We start from the raw sequence: 14855 nt of genomic DNA, 5'->3' as shown, positions 1-14855 counted from the left end.
GTCCATGTTGACTCGACTCGTCGAGTGCAGACCATCGACTCGTCGAGTCCTTCCTAAACTCGAGAAGTCGTGAAATCCTTGATTAGCTCGTCGAGTTCCCATTTAGCTCGCCGAGTTCATACGTGTCTAAGCATTGCGAGAAACCCTAGCCGACTCGCCAAGTCATCGAACGACTCGCCGACTTCAAGGCAATCTTCAACGGACTCGTCGAGTTTGTTCATCAACTCGACGAGTTCACGACCATCTTCATATGACTCGCCGAGTTGACTATGCAACTCGCCGAGTCCTTGCAGACCTTCATCCATGCAGACACTTTTTAAGCCATGCCAAGGTTCCAGATTACAGATCCAAGCTTCTAAGGCATGTTTATCACGTAAAGTTGCAAACTTTACACACATGCAAGGCCCTAAAGGCTCTAAATGACCAATCTAAGCTTCTAATGGAGCTTTACACCTTGGGAGAGTCTCATCCTTGCAAGAGCTGGAAACTTTATGGACTTAGGACTCAAAAGAGGTTCAGATCTGAAGTTTCAACTTCAGATCTAGCTCCCATACCAAAATCCCTTCATGAATAACTAAAGAAAGCCCTAGTTTTCACATATGAATGATTCTTAGAAGAAAAAGAGGTTAAGGTAACAGCTGGTTACCTCCAAAACGTGCCCAAACTGAAGTAGACTCTGGATCCATACAGAAATCTTGATGCTAGCCTCTTGATCTACAAATTTCCTTCACAAAAGTCACTTCCCAAAGCTCCAAAACACTCTCCAAGCTCTCACTCACGGCAATTAGGGTTTCTGGGTCTCAAGAGGGTGATAGAGGACAGTGGGAGGCGCTAATGGTCCAATATATAGGGTGCAAAACCCTGAAAATTAGGGTTTCCACTGCCAGCTCCTACTCGTCGAGTCCCTCATGCCGACTCGACGAGTCACTCATTAATTGACGTGTCCTGGCCCGCTGCTACTCGATGAGTCATAGCGCCAACTCGTCGAGTAGACCTTAAACATGAAGTCTAAAAGGAAAAATTAATAATACCTGACGGTTGGGATGTTACACGCGACATGACTCGCCGAGTCGGTACCCCTACTCGACGAGTCGATATTATTTACTGAAAAAAAACAATTTTACAATTCGGTAAAATTAGGGTTTTAACCCTAATTGAAACATCACTTTCATTCTACACAATAGTCGACACCACACGCCGTGCCAAAGTGCTCTCAAGCTCTCATCTTCATTCTTCTCTTGATTTCTCCAAAATCTTCACACAAGGTAACGATTTTCACTCCTAATTCTGTTAAAGGTTCAATCTTTAGATGTTATATGGTCTTAATTTCTGGAAAAAATCCGTTTTTGAAAATACATGATTTCTAGGGTTCCTAAATTTGACATGTTTTGTGAGTTTTTGTTCACAATGGTTATGAATTAGTGGTTAGAATACCTTCGTGGACAAACCCCTGAGATGAATTTAGAGTTTACATGACTCAATACAGTTCGAATCACAGCAGGACCCGATGTGTTCATCAGACTCGCCAAGTCTGTTCATGGACTCGACGAGTCCAGTCGTGTTTGCCAGGTTATGAGTTTTTGATGTTTTTCTGTATTTTGTGGTTTGTTGGTGTTGTCTGTGTTATTTTGCAGGAACATGTCTTTCAGAAGGGGTCAAAGCTCCCGTGGGAACCAAGAATCCCATCCTTGGTTAAACGTTCCATGAATCAATTCTGAATCTACAATGAGGAAGTGGAGGAAGAGGTTGGAAGAATTGAAAAAGAAAGAAATCCATGTCCCAAATGCAGTTGATGGGAGTGGCTTGGACGAGTATGCTATGAGGAAGAGATAGCCCCTTATTTGGTCAAAACATTCACGCATAATGAGGTGTCAATAACCTGTGACAGATGGAACTGGTTATTCAGAATTCAAGAACCAGTGTACCAAGAATTGTGCTGGGAATTTTTCTCCACCGTTTCTTGTCGTGGAGGAAACGATTATTATAGTCCGGGGAATTTTGCATTTTGTCTCGGTGGGGAATACCGCCATTGTAGTATGGTGGAGCTGGCTTGGAGGTTGGGAATTTATGACCAACAATTGGTCAACACTGGTGCGTTCGGTACTTTTCTTGAACATTGTCCCAAGTTTTTCCGGATGGTGTCAAGGGCCCTATTTTGTGGAGCACTATTGCTAACAAGGTTTACATTCCCAAATCCGCTCAAGAGGGGAGTATCAGATCACCCACTCACCGTCTAATTCATCGCCTCATCTCAAGTACGATCAACATGCAGAAAGATGACGACAAGGTTCCTAACCTTGATGTGTTCTATTTGTGGAGTATTATTACTCCGAATACTTTTTGCAGTCTCCCATATTGCATGGCATCCTATTTATCCGAGGGAGAAGTCAAGGACAGGAAGACTTCCAAAATCAATGGCGGGATGTTTGTGACCCGCCTAGCAAGGTCGTATGGGTTGATGAACGCAGGGGCATGAGATATGTTGACAGAGGTTCCGACCCCTCCTTTTAACATTATGCTTTATAGGAGGGCAAGGATAATTGAAGATTTTGGTGGAGGAACCTTTGCCATTCCTCATGATGATCCGGTGATAGCGCCCGAGGAGCCGGGTAGACGAGTAAGAAGACGCCAAAGAGAAGCCCATGATGAACCACCGGTAATCTCGGTTGATGATGAAGTACCAATGGATTGGTACAATGTTGAGATGCGCTGGTTGCAAAATGATTTGGCTAGGGGGATCAATTTCAGCAACCAATCACACATCCAAATGTTTAATCACTTCCAACTTCCACATATTGATGGAGGAAATTATCCATATATTCACACATGGGAGGAGCGGATAGAGGCGAGAAGAAGCGGAGCAAGTGGAAGCGGAGCGCGAAATGATGATGAATATGATGATGAAGAGGATGAGGAGGAAGAAGAAGATTGAATGATCCTTTTTATATTTGGTTGTGTTGAAAACAATTTTTATTTGTTTGTTTTTGTTTGGTTTTGTTTGGACAAGTAGTTTAGGATTTATGTTTGGTGCGTTTTTCCTTTTTATTACATGTTTGTTTTAGTCTTTTCAGAATTTGGATAAAGGGTTTGCATGCAAAGGGTCTCGAGAGTGATAGAAGTGTCGAGTCTAGGCGAGAGAGAATGGAGTCCGAGTTTAGAGTCCGGTCAAGAAAAGAGTTGGAAATTGTCTAAATACTGAAGGAAAAAATGGGAGAGTCTCAAGTGATCAGTTTCCAAACACATCAGAATCAACTTTGGAGCAGAATATAAAATTTTCCACCCAGCGATGGACTCGCCGAGTGCACTTACTGACTCGACGAGTCCCAGTGTAATTTCACGGTTTCTGCCTTTTCGCGTTACAACTCGGCGAGTCACATACCGCACTCGACGAGTTGATACGTATTTCACCTTTCAAGCTTATGATTTGATGATTATTTCACACGACAATTGGCTGCACTTATAAATATCAATTCCTGAAGATTTCTGAGAGTCTTTCCTGCATTTTTTTAGAGCTATGAACCACACGAGATATGACGCCCAAGGCATGGATGAGCTGTTCCCATGCCAAAGTCAGCTGAAGATGGAGCTAAAAAGAATAAATATCAACCTCGCCACTACTATCCCAGGGGAGTTTGTTCCAATTCCCTCTTTGCTTTTGTGTTTTTCTTTATCATGCATAGCATGAAATGGGGATATTGCATGAATTAAGTGTGGGGTAGGGGGTTGGTTATATTAGCATCTTAATTTGGGCTTAATTTTAAAAAATTTGCATTAAAATTGCTAGGATTAATTCAGAAAATTATGGTAAAAGCAATTAGGATTCATGCTAGTATTATGTTTTATGATTCTATGAGGACCCAAATGTTTAGTTGAGCCAATATATGTTATAATGCATTTGTGGCATCCCTTATTCTAGTGAAATCATGGAACAAAAACACAACCTCGCTTAGTTTGAGGGTCGCAATATGTTTAGCATCGTGTACCAGAGATCTATCCAGGAAGGCTTGTATCTTAACCAATAAGGGTTGAAGTTAAGCACCCCTGCTTAAGCATGTAGGTATTGAGTGAAAAAAAGTGAGATATACATGAAAAGAAAAAAAAAGAGAAATTACCAAAAATTGTTAGAATTTTTGGAGCTATCAAGTTTAAAGATCAAAGATCAAAAATTCTGAAGAAATTCAAAAGTTGAAGATACCAAAAATCACACAAAAAGGTGATGAATTCAAAGTACAAATTGAAGATCAAATATCAAAGAAGTGAAGAATTCCAAAGAGCTCCATTGTGGTATCGAAAAGTTGTAATTTTTTTTCCAGACTATGTATGCTTGGGTTGCTTTACAAAAATACCTTGAGGTTAAAAAAAATTTCTGAGGATTGATTCGGATGGATGCATAAAATGAGCGTTGTTCGAAAGAAATGGGCAAGTGTTTATGAGGATTGTGAGTATTTAGAGTATGGAGGTTCTTTAGGAAAAATTTTAGACACAAATGCATGCATTGAGGTCTTGGCAAAATGGTTGGGTTTGATTAGGATTGTTTTATGTGATGCTAGTATGTTTAAAATTCAGTTTTGCTTGGGGGCAAGCAAAAGTCAAGTGTGGGGTAATTTGATATGTGCATATTTAGTCATATATTTTGTATAGAATATTAATACTTTTTGGCTAATTTATTGCAATTATGGAACAAAAGATGCTTAATTACGTTTAAATTATATTTTCAGTTCAAAAGAAGTGCTCGGAAGCAAAAGGAAGCAGGAGAAGCTATCGGGAGCTCGAGGATCAAAGAAAGAAGAAAAGAGCCAAAAACCAAGAAGGACTCGACGAGTTGACCCTTGACTCGACGAGTTCCCACGAACATTCTCGAAGCAGAAGAGTCATTGCCTTGCCGTACACGGGGATTTAATGAGAGACTCGACGAGTCAGTCCCTGGACTCGACGAGTCTCCTCTAATCTATAAAAAAGGTCTTTCAGATCGATACAGGACCTTGGAGAAGAAACCCTTGGATAAAAGCTGCGATTAGAAGACCTGCTAAGGCGCTGGAAGTCAGAGAATCAACCCTAGATCCAATTTTGAGAAGAATCAAGGCAAATTCAAGTCCATTCTTACTTATTCCTTAAGTTGAACTATGTTTGAGCTACTTGACTTCGTTTTTTATCTTAGTTTTACTCTAATTATGAGCTAAAACTATTATCTTCTGTTTAGGATAGATGACTTTATGATTATGGTATGATTTTATGGTTGGATTACTTTAATTTGGTGATTATGTTTTGTTAAGCTTGTTAAAGAACCTTATGTGTTAATTATAACTATTCTTCTGTTAATTAACCAGTATATTAAGCTGTATGACCATCTCTTAATTGCTAATCTCATATGATTTATGTGAAAACATTGTTATATGCCTAGGAATAGCGAACGTGAAACTAGGGTTAATAGAGAATAGGTAAGTTAATGTATGAGCTTGTGTAACGAACCATCAGCAAGAGGTTAATTGAACGACCAATTTAATTAACCACTACAAGTCTTACTTAACCCGAATCAATAAACTGGAAAACCTGTTAATTTAACCAACTGGCCACTATTTGAATTGATTTGTTTTCTAAGGATTAGAAATAGCGAACGTGAACCTAATCACACTAATCGGTAGCCAATGAAAAGTTAATCCATTGCACTTGCCATAAAATCAACCATAAGAATAAAGGATTCAACCCTAAACAGAAGTCTTCTTTATTATTGAATTTAGTTGATCTTTGCTTGCTTAGTTGGTAGTTTAAGTTTTAGTTAATTGTTTAAGTTTCTAGTCTTGCAAAACTAGAGAAAACCCTTCCTTTTATTATTTGCTTTTTAGATAATTTTAGTAGTTAGTTTAATTTGTCGTTCTCTGTGTTCGATACCCTGCTTGCTTAATTATACCACCAATTGACAGGTACACTGCCTTTTGTGTGTTAAATTTATATTTAAAAAGTAGGATTAAAACTAGTTGGTTTTACACACATCAGTTATCGATAATAGGATCAACAAATCCTCCGGTTAAAACTTGTCAAAAAAGTAGTCAACAATATGATATTGTTGACCTTAAAACCTGTGATGATATTTGTACAAAATTAGAATATTTTACATTGTTCGGAAGCAGAAACTTGTTTTTGCTACATCGTCATAAGGAAATTGTTTAAAACATACACAAGAAAAAACCATAACTCAAACATTAGCGTAATCTGCAGCATCTATCCACGAGACATTCTCAATCCACCAGAAAGCAGCACGCTCCTGCTGAGTAGGGTGCAACAATTCGTTGGGGGGATGCTGCATAAAACAATATATAAAGGTTAATCTTAAGTTATTTTCTCATAGCAACTTATAAACTATAAGGTGAACTAAGCTACATGCATCGGTAACATCAAGAATACATTCACACCCAGCAGCGTGCAGACGCCTCATCCTAGGGTATGTAACTGCCCGAGGGATAACACCCAGTCTAGGGGAACCAACTATACTACTATAGGGAAATTTATCCATGATCCAAATCTACAAAATTAAGAAGTCAAACAACTAACAAACTTAACAAAGTTACACTACTTGTTGCTTAAAAAGATATTAAACATAGTGGACATATCTTAAATTCATCGACAAATATTTGTGTAGTATATGTGTGTCTACTACCGACTCTTGGCATAGTAGGGTCAAAATGTTCCTCAATCTTGTCAGACACAGTACGTAGTTGTCTGTAAGTGAAATCCCATATCACTCTATCCCATGGGTACATATGTCAACAATTACACTTAATAAGTATATGTATCATTTGATATAATGTGTGTAAAAAAACTGTATACCTGTTAAACTCATCTAAATTAGAGACAAGTGTCATACGTTCATCAGTAACCGGCTGTCGAGGGTATTTCCCTCAAAATCCTTGCTCTAACATATACAACATGGAGACTCTCACCACGTCTGCATTACTTAATTGATGAAGTAAGTTATAGAACACATGCATAAGGTCAGCAACTTTCACCAAACGTGAAAGCGGAACAAATAGAAACACACATTGTCTGAACTCTACAAAACCAGAATTGGGGGGGGGGGATACTCCCCGAACTGCAATCCGGTGACCATGTAGAATGCTTTCCTGTCAAAACAAACCCGATAGTCGCCAACCGGAAATAGAAGCTCTTGTAGGTCAACTGGATCAACAGTTGTAAATTCTTTGCACATAAAATAGTGACAGAGTAAAGGGTGACATTCCACACCCATCTGCATGTTTACATAATCACCAAAACATGATTGCCTAAACATTACCCCACAAACTAGTCGGTTTTGTAATTGAGCCATGATTTTGCGCCTAAGTTGAGGCCTGCAGGTTGTAGTAGCAATCGCTTCGTATGTTTTGTCGTCCTACAATCAAAAGAATAATTAATTAGGCATTTTGTATGTATGTTCCGAAGGAAGTTACTGACTACACAATTTTGAACCAAAATTTCGGATCACAAGTCTGGAGCAACAATCCGGAACGCAATTTCGGTCAAAATTCTCGAATTGGATTTCAGAATGTTCCTCGTATTCCGGAGGAGTTCTTATTATTTCGTACATGTTTTTTGAATTTCGGACTTGTTCCGGACTAGTCAAAATGAAGATTTTTGGTAAGATTTTTTGATGTACTATACATATATTTCTACATGTAATCCTATAATTCCCTTTAAACCACTAAATTCACTTAAAAACTAATAATACCTATATAAGTGCATAAATTATACATGTTTTAATGTATAATCTAAATAAAGACATATAATTATAAACATAATGGAAACTTATATATAAAAAATGCATCTCATCACCGTTATCAGAAGACATTTTTAGTTTTAGTGGTGTCCGGAATGCTGTGTATATGGTAATCCGTAATGACGGAGTTTGAAATAAAGTCTGAAATGGGTTAAAATGATATTTATAGGGGGCCATGTTACCGGTTAAGATGCATTACCCATTGACCGAATACAAAATAGGGTCCGTAATAACCCATTCCGGACCGAGTGGTCATTTTAAAAAGTAAATGGTTATTATTATTAAAATAACATTAAAAAGTGATTAGTTTACTCAACTTTTTCTCTCTCTCTCTCTCTCTATATATATATATATATATATATATATATATATATATATATATATATATATATATATATATATATATATATATATATATATATATATATGGCTAGGTTATAATGTGGATGGACAACTATTGTGTGGACGTGTGGATAATGCTATTTTATAAAAATTACTAAGAGAATATGTTGTTCACTAATGTGAATACGTTCAATCTCACAGAACTATTGTTATTTTAATGGATTCTCACCAATTCCAATTCATTTTTGTTCTCATTCATCGTTTTTTATTTATTTTAATTCTTACAGAATACGACTCAATAAACATCCTGATAACATTCTGACAGAATGAGAATAATTAAAAAAAGTGTATAATAACCTTATAGACGATTTAATTAGTGAAAATGCTTAATAATTAAAATAATTATATAAGATTGAACGTATTCATATTATCAAACAACATATTTTCTTTGTAATTCTCACAGAATAGCATTATTCACACGTCCACACAATAGATGTCAATCCACATTTGAACCTAGCTCTCTCTCTCTCTCTCTCTCTCTATATATATATATATATATATATATATATATATATATATATATATATATATATATATATATATATATATATATATATATATATATATTGTTCTACTAGTTTTGTGTTTAAGGTTGTTTTTAGATTCAAGAGTTGAAAGAATGACAATCCCAACTTAAAGCCCAAATGATTGTAATATAATCACAATGTAGAGCTCAAATAACTAAATTCATAAAATGTTTTGGTAATAACAATGTAGAGCTCAAATAACTGAATTCATAAGATGTTTTGGTAAGATAATCACAATGTAGAGCTCAAATAAATGAATTCATAAGATGCTTTGGTAATAACCCTCTCCACAGTCCACATAATGTTCCTTAATTTATTGTTTTTTTAAACATTTGTATATTTTAGACATTTATATTATGTTTGTGTTTAGAGGATTGTTAAAACTTGGTTTTAATGGATGATACTTAGATTTATGGTAGTTGTCTTTATGTATGAACTTGAAACATAAGTTAGTTATATGTATTAGATTTTTTTTTTTTTTTTTTTTTTTTTGCATTTTTTATAGGAAAAATGTGAATATTTTTATGTTTTTATTTTTTGTTTTAAAAGTTTCACATTTCGTCATAAATGTCTAGGAAATACTGTTACAAAAGCTTCATGGAAAATTATCGCAATAGTGTGTCCTTGGAAATTTCTAGGAAAAATATGTCATCAAACGTATCACCGAAAATAATCATAAAAAAGTTATTCCTTCCAAAAGCCTAGGAAATATATTTCCTTGGAAAACCATCGTCCAAGCAAAACGTCGTGTGTGGGAAAAGTTTTGGAACTTCGGACAACATATATCTAATCGAAAATGTCTTGAAAATATTGTTAGAAATCCCTCATAAAAATTTTCCTTGGAAATGTTTTTGACAAATTTTTTTCCTAGGAAATGTGTCATAAAAGCCGGTTCAACGAATTTCTGATGCTTTTTACCATTGCAAACGAGGTATGTTTCTAGTAGTGGTACATCTTGATGGTCTATAGGGCGTTCCAAGTGAATATACCAATCCGTTTTCTATGACGATGAAGAGGTTGACGATTGTGGATGTAGTTTGATAATATTGGACGTAAATATTCTTACAGTGAACTCAAAATATACATGACCTTGGAAATCTTGTTTATATTTCTAATGTATGTTGGATTTTTTTTAATTCGAATGTGATTTTAAAATTATAATATGTTGTCTTCTAGTAGGAAACAAAGACTAGCTTTTCATGTAAAATATCGAAAACATAATCGTTTTCTTTATAATTTATCCATGTTTTAGTGGAAAAAAGTAAAGTGTTTGTTAGCGTGCAACTTGGAATTTAATGTCTGAATGAATTTATGTCCATACCAAAAATAAAATGAAAAACTCGAATTATGAAATTAATTGGATAAGTGTTTGGTTATGCAACATCCTTTTCCTAGTACTACTTACTATTAATTTATTTTGTTTAAGGTTATGAAAATTAGGGTTTTTGGAAATCGTGACGCGGAGCTTAAGGCTTTGTGTTGATGGACACCTCAACCTTAATTTTATGGGTTTTGGACACTATTTAAAGACACTAACATTTTAGTGTTTTGCATTCTCAGCCTCCAACCCTCTGAAACAAAAACCTTAGCCTTGAGTGTATGTTTTAATGTGTGTGGAAAATTTTGAGCCTTGGAGTGTCATTGGAAGAAGAAGTAGGTGATCTTGGTGCTTGTAGGGATTGTTCCAGCTATGATCTTGCATTACAAGTTTCTTCTGGACCTTGGGTAGGTATAAAGTTTTCACATTTATCATCCTTAATGCTTGATTCATGATTTGGAATCCTATTGTGCCCTTGTTAAGGAATGTTCTGGGAGTAAGAGAAAATCCAAAACCCTAGGATGATTTTGTAATGATTATTAGACTTAAGATGTTAAGAAAAAGTGTGTGTTTGGGTTCCTTTTTAGCGATACATATGTTCTTGTCCATTAGAACATCTTAAGAAGTTAGGATTTGAGTTTTGGGCTTATTTTAGTTGGGAAATGGATAAAGTTGGAAAATTTATCCATTATGTCCCTTAGATGAATCATATATGAAGTTTTGGCTTTTGGACTTAAGAGATTAAAAGCTTAATGAAAAGTTTGTTGAATAACCGAAAAGTGTGACACGACCATTAGGATGTCATGACATGAGTCATGATGGCTAGTTGTGACTATTTTGTCTTTTTTTTGCTCACTACACGACCAAGGAGAGGGTCATGACATGTTGACCATTGACTTTGACCAATTGATCGTTGATCGTTGACTTTGATAGTTGGTTGTTGACTTTGACCGTTGACTTTGACAAGTTGATCATTGATCATTGACTTTTTAAGCAGTTTTCCTTTTGGGCAAACTTAAAGGAATTAGGCTATACACTGAGGTTTGACATCAGATTGTAGTCCAAGTTGTTCGTGTTGTTGATACGTTCGAGTACATGCATGTGTATTTGTTTAACTCTTTGGTTTAGGTGAGTTTTCTCACTATACTGTGTGTGACGTTATATTTCATGTGTGGTAATTGAATGGTTACTGCTAAAATGTTACTTTATGTTTAGGCTAGTTAGTTTATCTACTTGTTATGTGTTGGATTCTATGGAAGTTGGTTGTAAGCCTTCAGGCCCACTAGGATAGGTAGGTGGAAGTTTAACATGTCTTGGGATGATGGCCCTAAGCCTATATGCCCCACTGAGGTGTTGAGTTGATGATGGTTGGAAGTTCTACATGTATTTGGGATTGTGTTTATAGGCCCACTAAGGTGTTGACTATGAACCTTGTATGTATGTATATGTAATGTGATATATGGTATTTTGGAGAACTCATTAAGCTTTGTGCTTATAATTATGGGCTAAGTATTTTTCAGGTAGTGCTTCTGACGCATATGCATCACAGATGATTATATTTTTAGACTTCTTCTATTTACGATGATTTTGATATGTTGATTTCACTTGTTATGGTTTTGTGGTCTTAAAACTACTCGGTGTTATATCTTTATGGAAAATGGATATTTTACTTATATTTAAAAAAGAAAATTTTGGTTTAAACTTTGGGACGTTACAGGTTATTTCAGATTACTTGTATATGACCATGACCTAATAGTTGTTAGGATTTTCGGTTTTAAATATCTGTAGCTAGGGTTCCCAATATATCACTTGAAACAATGAATAATATTAAGTATATTCGGTTTCTATCCATGGGCGTAGCTCATTGACCGAACATCATAAATTCTTATATCATGTTTTATTGATTTTCTTTGAGTGCATTGCTTAACAATATTATTACAATAGAATATTTCTAATAATATATAATCCCTTAGTTGTTTTTACTTTTTAAAGTCTAAAAGTATGTGTATTAGAAAATAGAACAAAGTTCTTCAAGTCCGGATTCATGGATAAGCCTTCACCTAAGAGAAGGAGAAATGCTAGAAGTCAAAGTCAACTTCGTTCACAAAATGATGTTAGAGCCCCCCTTCAATAAGAGGTCCAGCTATTTTCCATTCCTCGGAACAAATTATCAAGCTAGTGCTACTGCCTTCCTTAAAGAGAGGAGCCTTAGTGCACCCGTAAAGAGAGAATGCTTGGTAGCAGGTCCTTTTTTTCAGTGCAGGAAAGCGCTCTCTTTTTGCCATCCCTGCTGCAGATAAAGCAACTATAAAAGCTATGCTTGTCAATCGAGTAAGTGATTTTGGATTAGCTCCCGGATTTCGGGTTGTTTTACCATATCAGTTTATATGTTCTAGCTCAGTGTTTAGGGACGATTTTAGCAGGGTCCCGGTGTAGCACCTGCAACACCTACTTTTTATGTCCGCAGTTTTCGATTTTTTTTTACCTATTTTCATGTATTGGCAACACCTACTATGTATTCCTACGTCTGTCCCTTTCAGTGTTAATCACTTACCTTAAAAATGTGTTTCATGCATCTCTCTGTATTATGAGGATACGGGAGGGGGCTCATCCTTTGGACAATATATGCTAACACATCGAAGTACACTACATATCCATACCCTCTTCCTTGCCAACTTATTGAAACCCTTTGGACTTGAATAATGAACCTCTCATGTGGAAAGGCAATTGTCTTACCTAATAGGCCACTATGTAGTTGTTTAATTAATCACTTACCTTACTATCTATCTTCTCTAATAAATGAAAGTTTTTTTTTGCCACATGTCACTTTGTCATTAATTATGACACTTGACATTTTATGGTGTTTTTGAATTTAATCAAATCCACATGTTATTTTCTTGTATTTATCAATTTTATTTAAAAATGCTACCTAATTATGTATTTATGAGGATTTCCTTCCAAATTTCAATTCCTACATTTAAGACCATTTAAATCAATTTTCCGTTTATTTTTCTTATTCAATATTATTAACCCAAAATTATGCTACTATTTGGCATTCAAATTCACATATATTCCAGTTTTTCAAAAACTTTCCAGTGTATCTATATATGTTATATGAATTTAAAATTATGCTACTAAAATACTTTTTTTATATTGTTCTTATATTTTTTGTTCTTTGTTTTCTTATTTTCCAAATAAAATTTGTTTAAACATCTTTTTGAGAATAATAAAATAATAAAAGTTATTAGCAAACTAAATTATTTCATTATAAATATTTTAAATAAAACACTGGTATTATTATGTATGAGTATAGTTTTTTTTTATATTAAAAATTATATTTTATAGTACGACATGATGATTGTATCATTAATCTATAAAACACATTGTTGATGTTTTAATATTTAACTTTTATTTTAATCAACCTGTATAGTACACGAGCCTCACACCTAGTAAACAAATATTTAGTACAACTTGTTAGTTTCAGGAAATAAAAAACATAAGAATCATCGCCGAGAATTTACCATTTTTGAAAAGTATTAGGCTAAAGGGAGTGGTAACACCCTTAGCACATTGTCACATCATTTTTTATGCTGTCATGTCATTTTCTTTGCTGCCACCTCGCTAACATCTTTTCCTTAGCATTTTGTAAGGAGTGGTTGCATCCGTAGCATATTTGATTTTTTTTTTCAAACTTAAATAAATTATATTTTTTTTAAAACACAAATATTTCATATTAAATAAAAAAGTTACAACCACTTTTGAGAATCTCATTGATGTTATCTTCAAAGGACTTATCACAAAACACAGAGTTGGTTAGTTCTCGATGCATTTTACTCATTACAAGTAAATAAAGAGCAAAAGAATTTCAAGCTTACCAAAAGCATTGTGAAACACTCTTGTCATGTAAATTCAAGTCAAAAGAATTATTATCAGCTAAAAATTAACAAATTGACAACGTTTACTTTCCTAAGCTTCATCATTGAGATAACTGTGTGATTAACAATCTATCCCTGGATTTAAATCATTAAAGTTGTAATAATCAGTTTCAGTTTCAAATGGCAGAACCAGACACACCCTAGATTTTAAATCTCTCAACAATCAATTACAAAACCACAAGGCCGTATGTTTAAAGTTATAATGAATCATCACCACAAAGAACTTTGAAATGCTTAAAACTCAAACTGAAATAAACACAGATTTTTCTGAAACATAATTGTGGTAATCTGATCAACAAGAGATTATGTTTACACATAATTATGTGCAAAATCTTTGCATTTAGATGGGGAAAAGGGGGAAACTTGGAGAAATTATACAAAAGTAGTGTGAACTGTTCTAAAATTCACCATTGATAAGCAATAATTGCTTGAATTTACAACAAAATGACAACCTATTGTGTGAAATAAACCCCAATTTCCCACCCCAAAAACAAAATCAGAAAAAACGAAATGGGGTTTATGATTTTTACACAAAGAAACATGTGTTTTATGTGTGTGTGAGAAAGAGGGAAAATGGTACCTAGAAAAAGGTCAAAGAAAAGAGAAGCGTAAAAGAACTTGAAAGGTGTCTGAAGACGAACAAGAAGAAGAAACATTAATCAAAATCGCATGTGAATCTGCAAAAGTTTCGACTGGAACAAGCATCAACCACTTAAACCCTTTCTCCTTCTTCTCGCTACTCCGCTGGCGAGGCTTTGATGGCGCGCCCCTTGGCGCATGCCATGGGGCGGTGTTTGGCGAGGGTGGCGACCGGTGGCGAGTCTCCTAGCGATGCCCACTCCCTTTAGCCTTAAGGTAACTTCAATATTTATTCTCATTAAAAAAAAAAAAAGCATTGAATATTT

This window comes from Lactuca virosa, chromosome 8, assembly GCF_052849685.1.
Source record: "Lactuca virosa cultivar CGN04683 chromosome 8, Lactuca_virosa_CGN04683_v6, whole genome shotgun sequence".
Lineage (NCBI taxonomy): Eukaryota > Viridiplantae > Streptophyta > Magnoliopsida > Asterales > Asteraceae > Lactuca > Lactuca virosa.
This window is presented reverse-complemented; position numbering follows the sequence as displayed.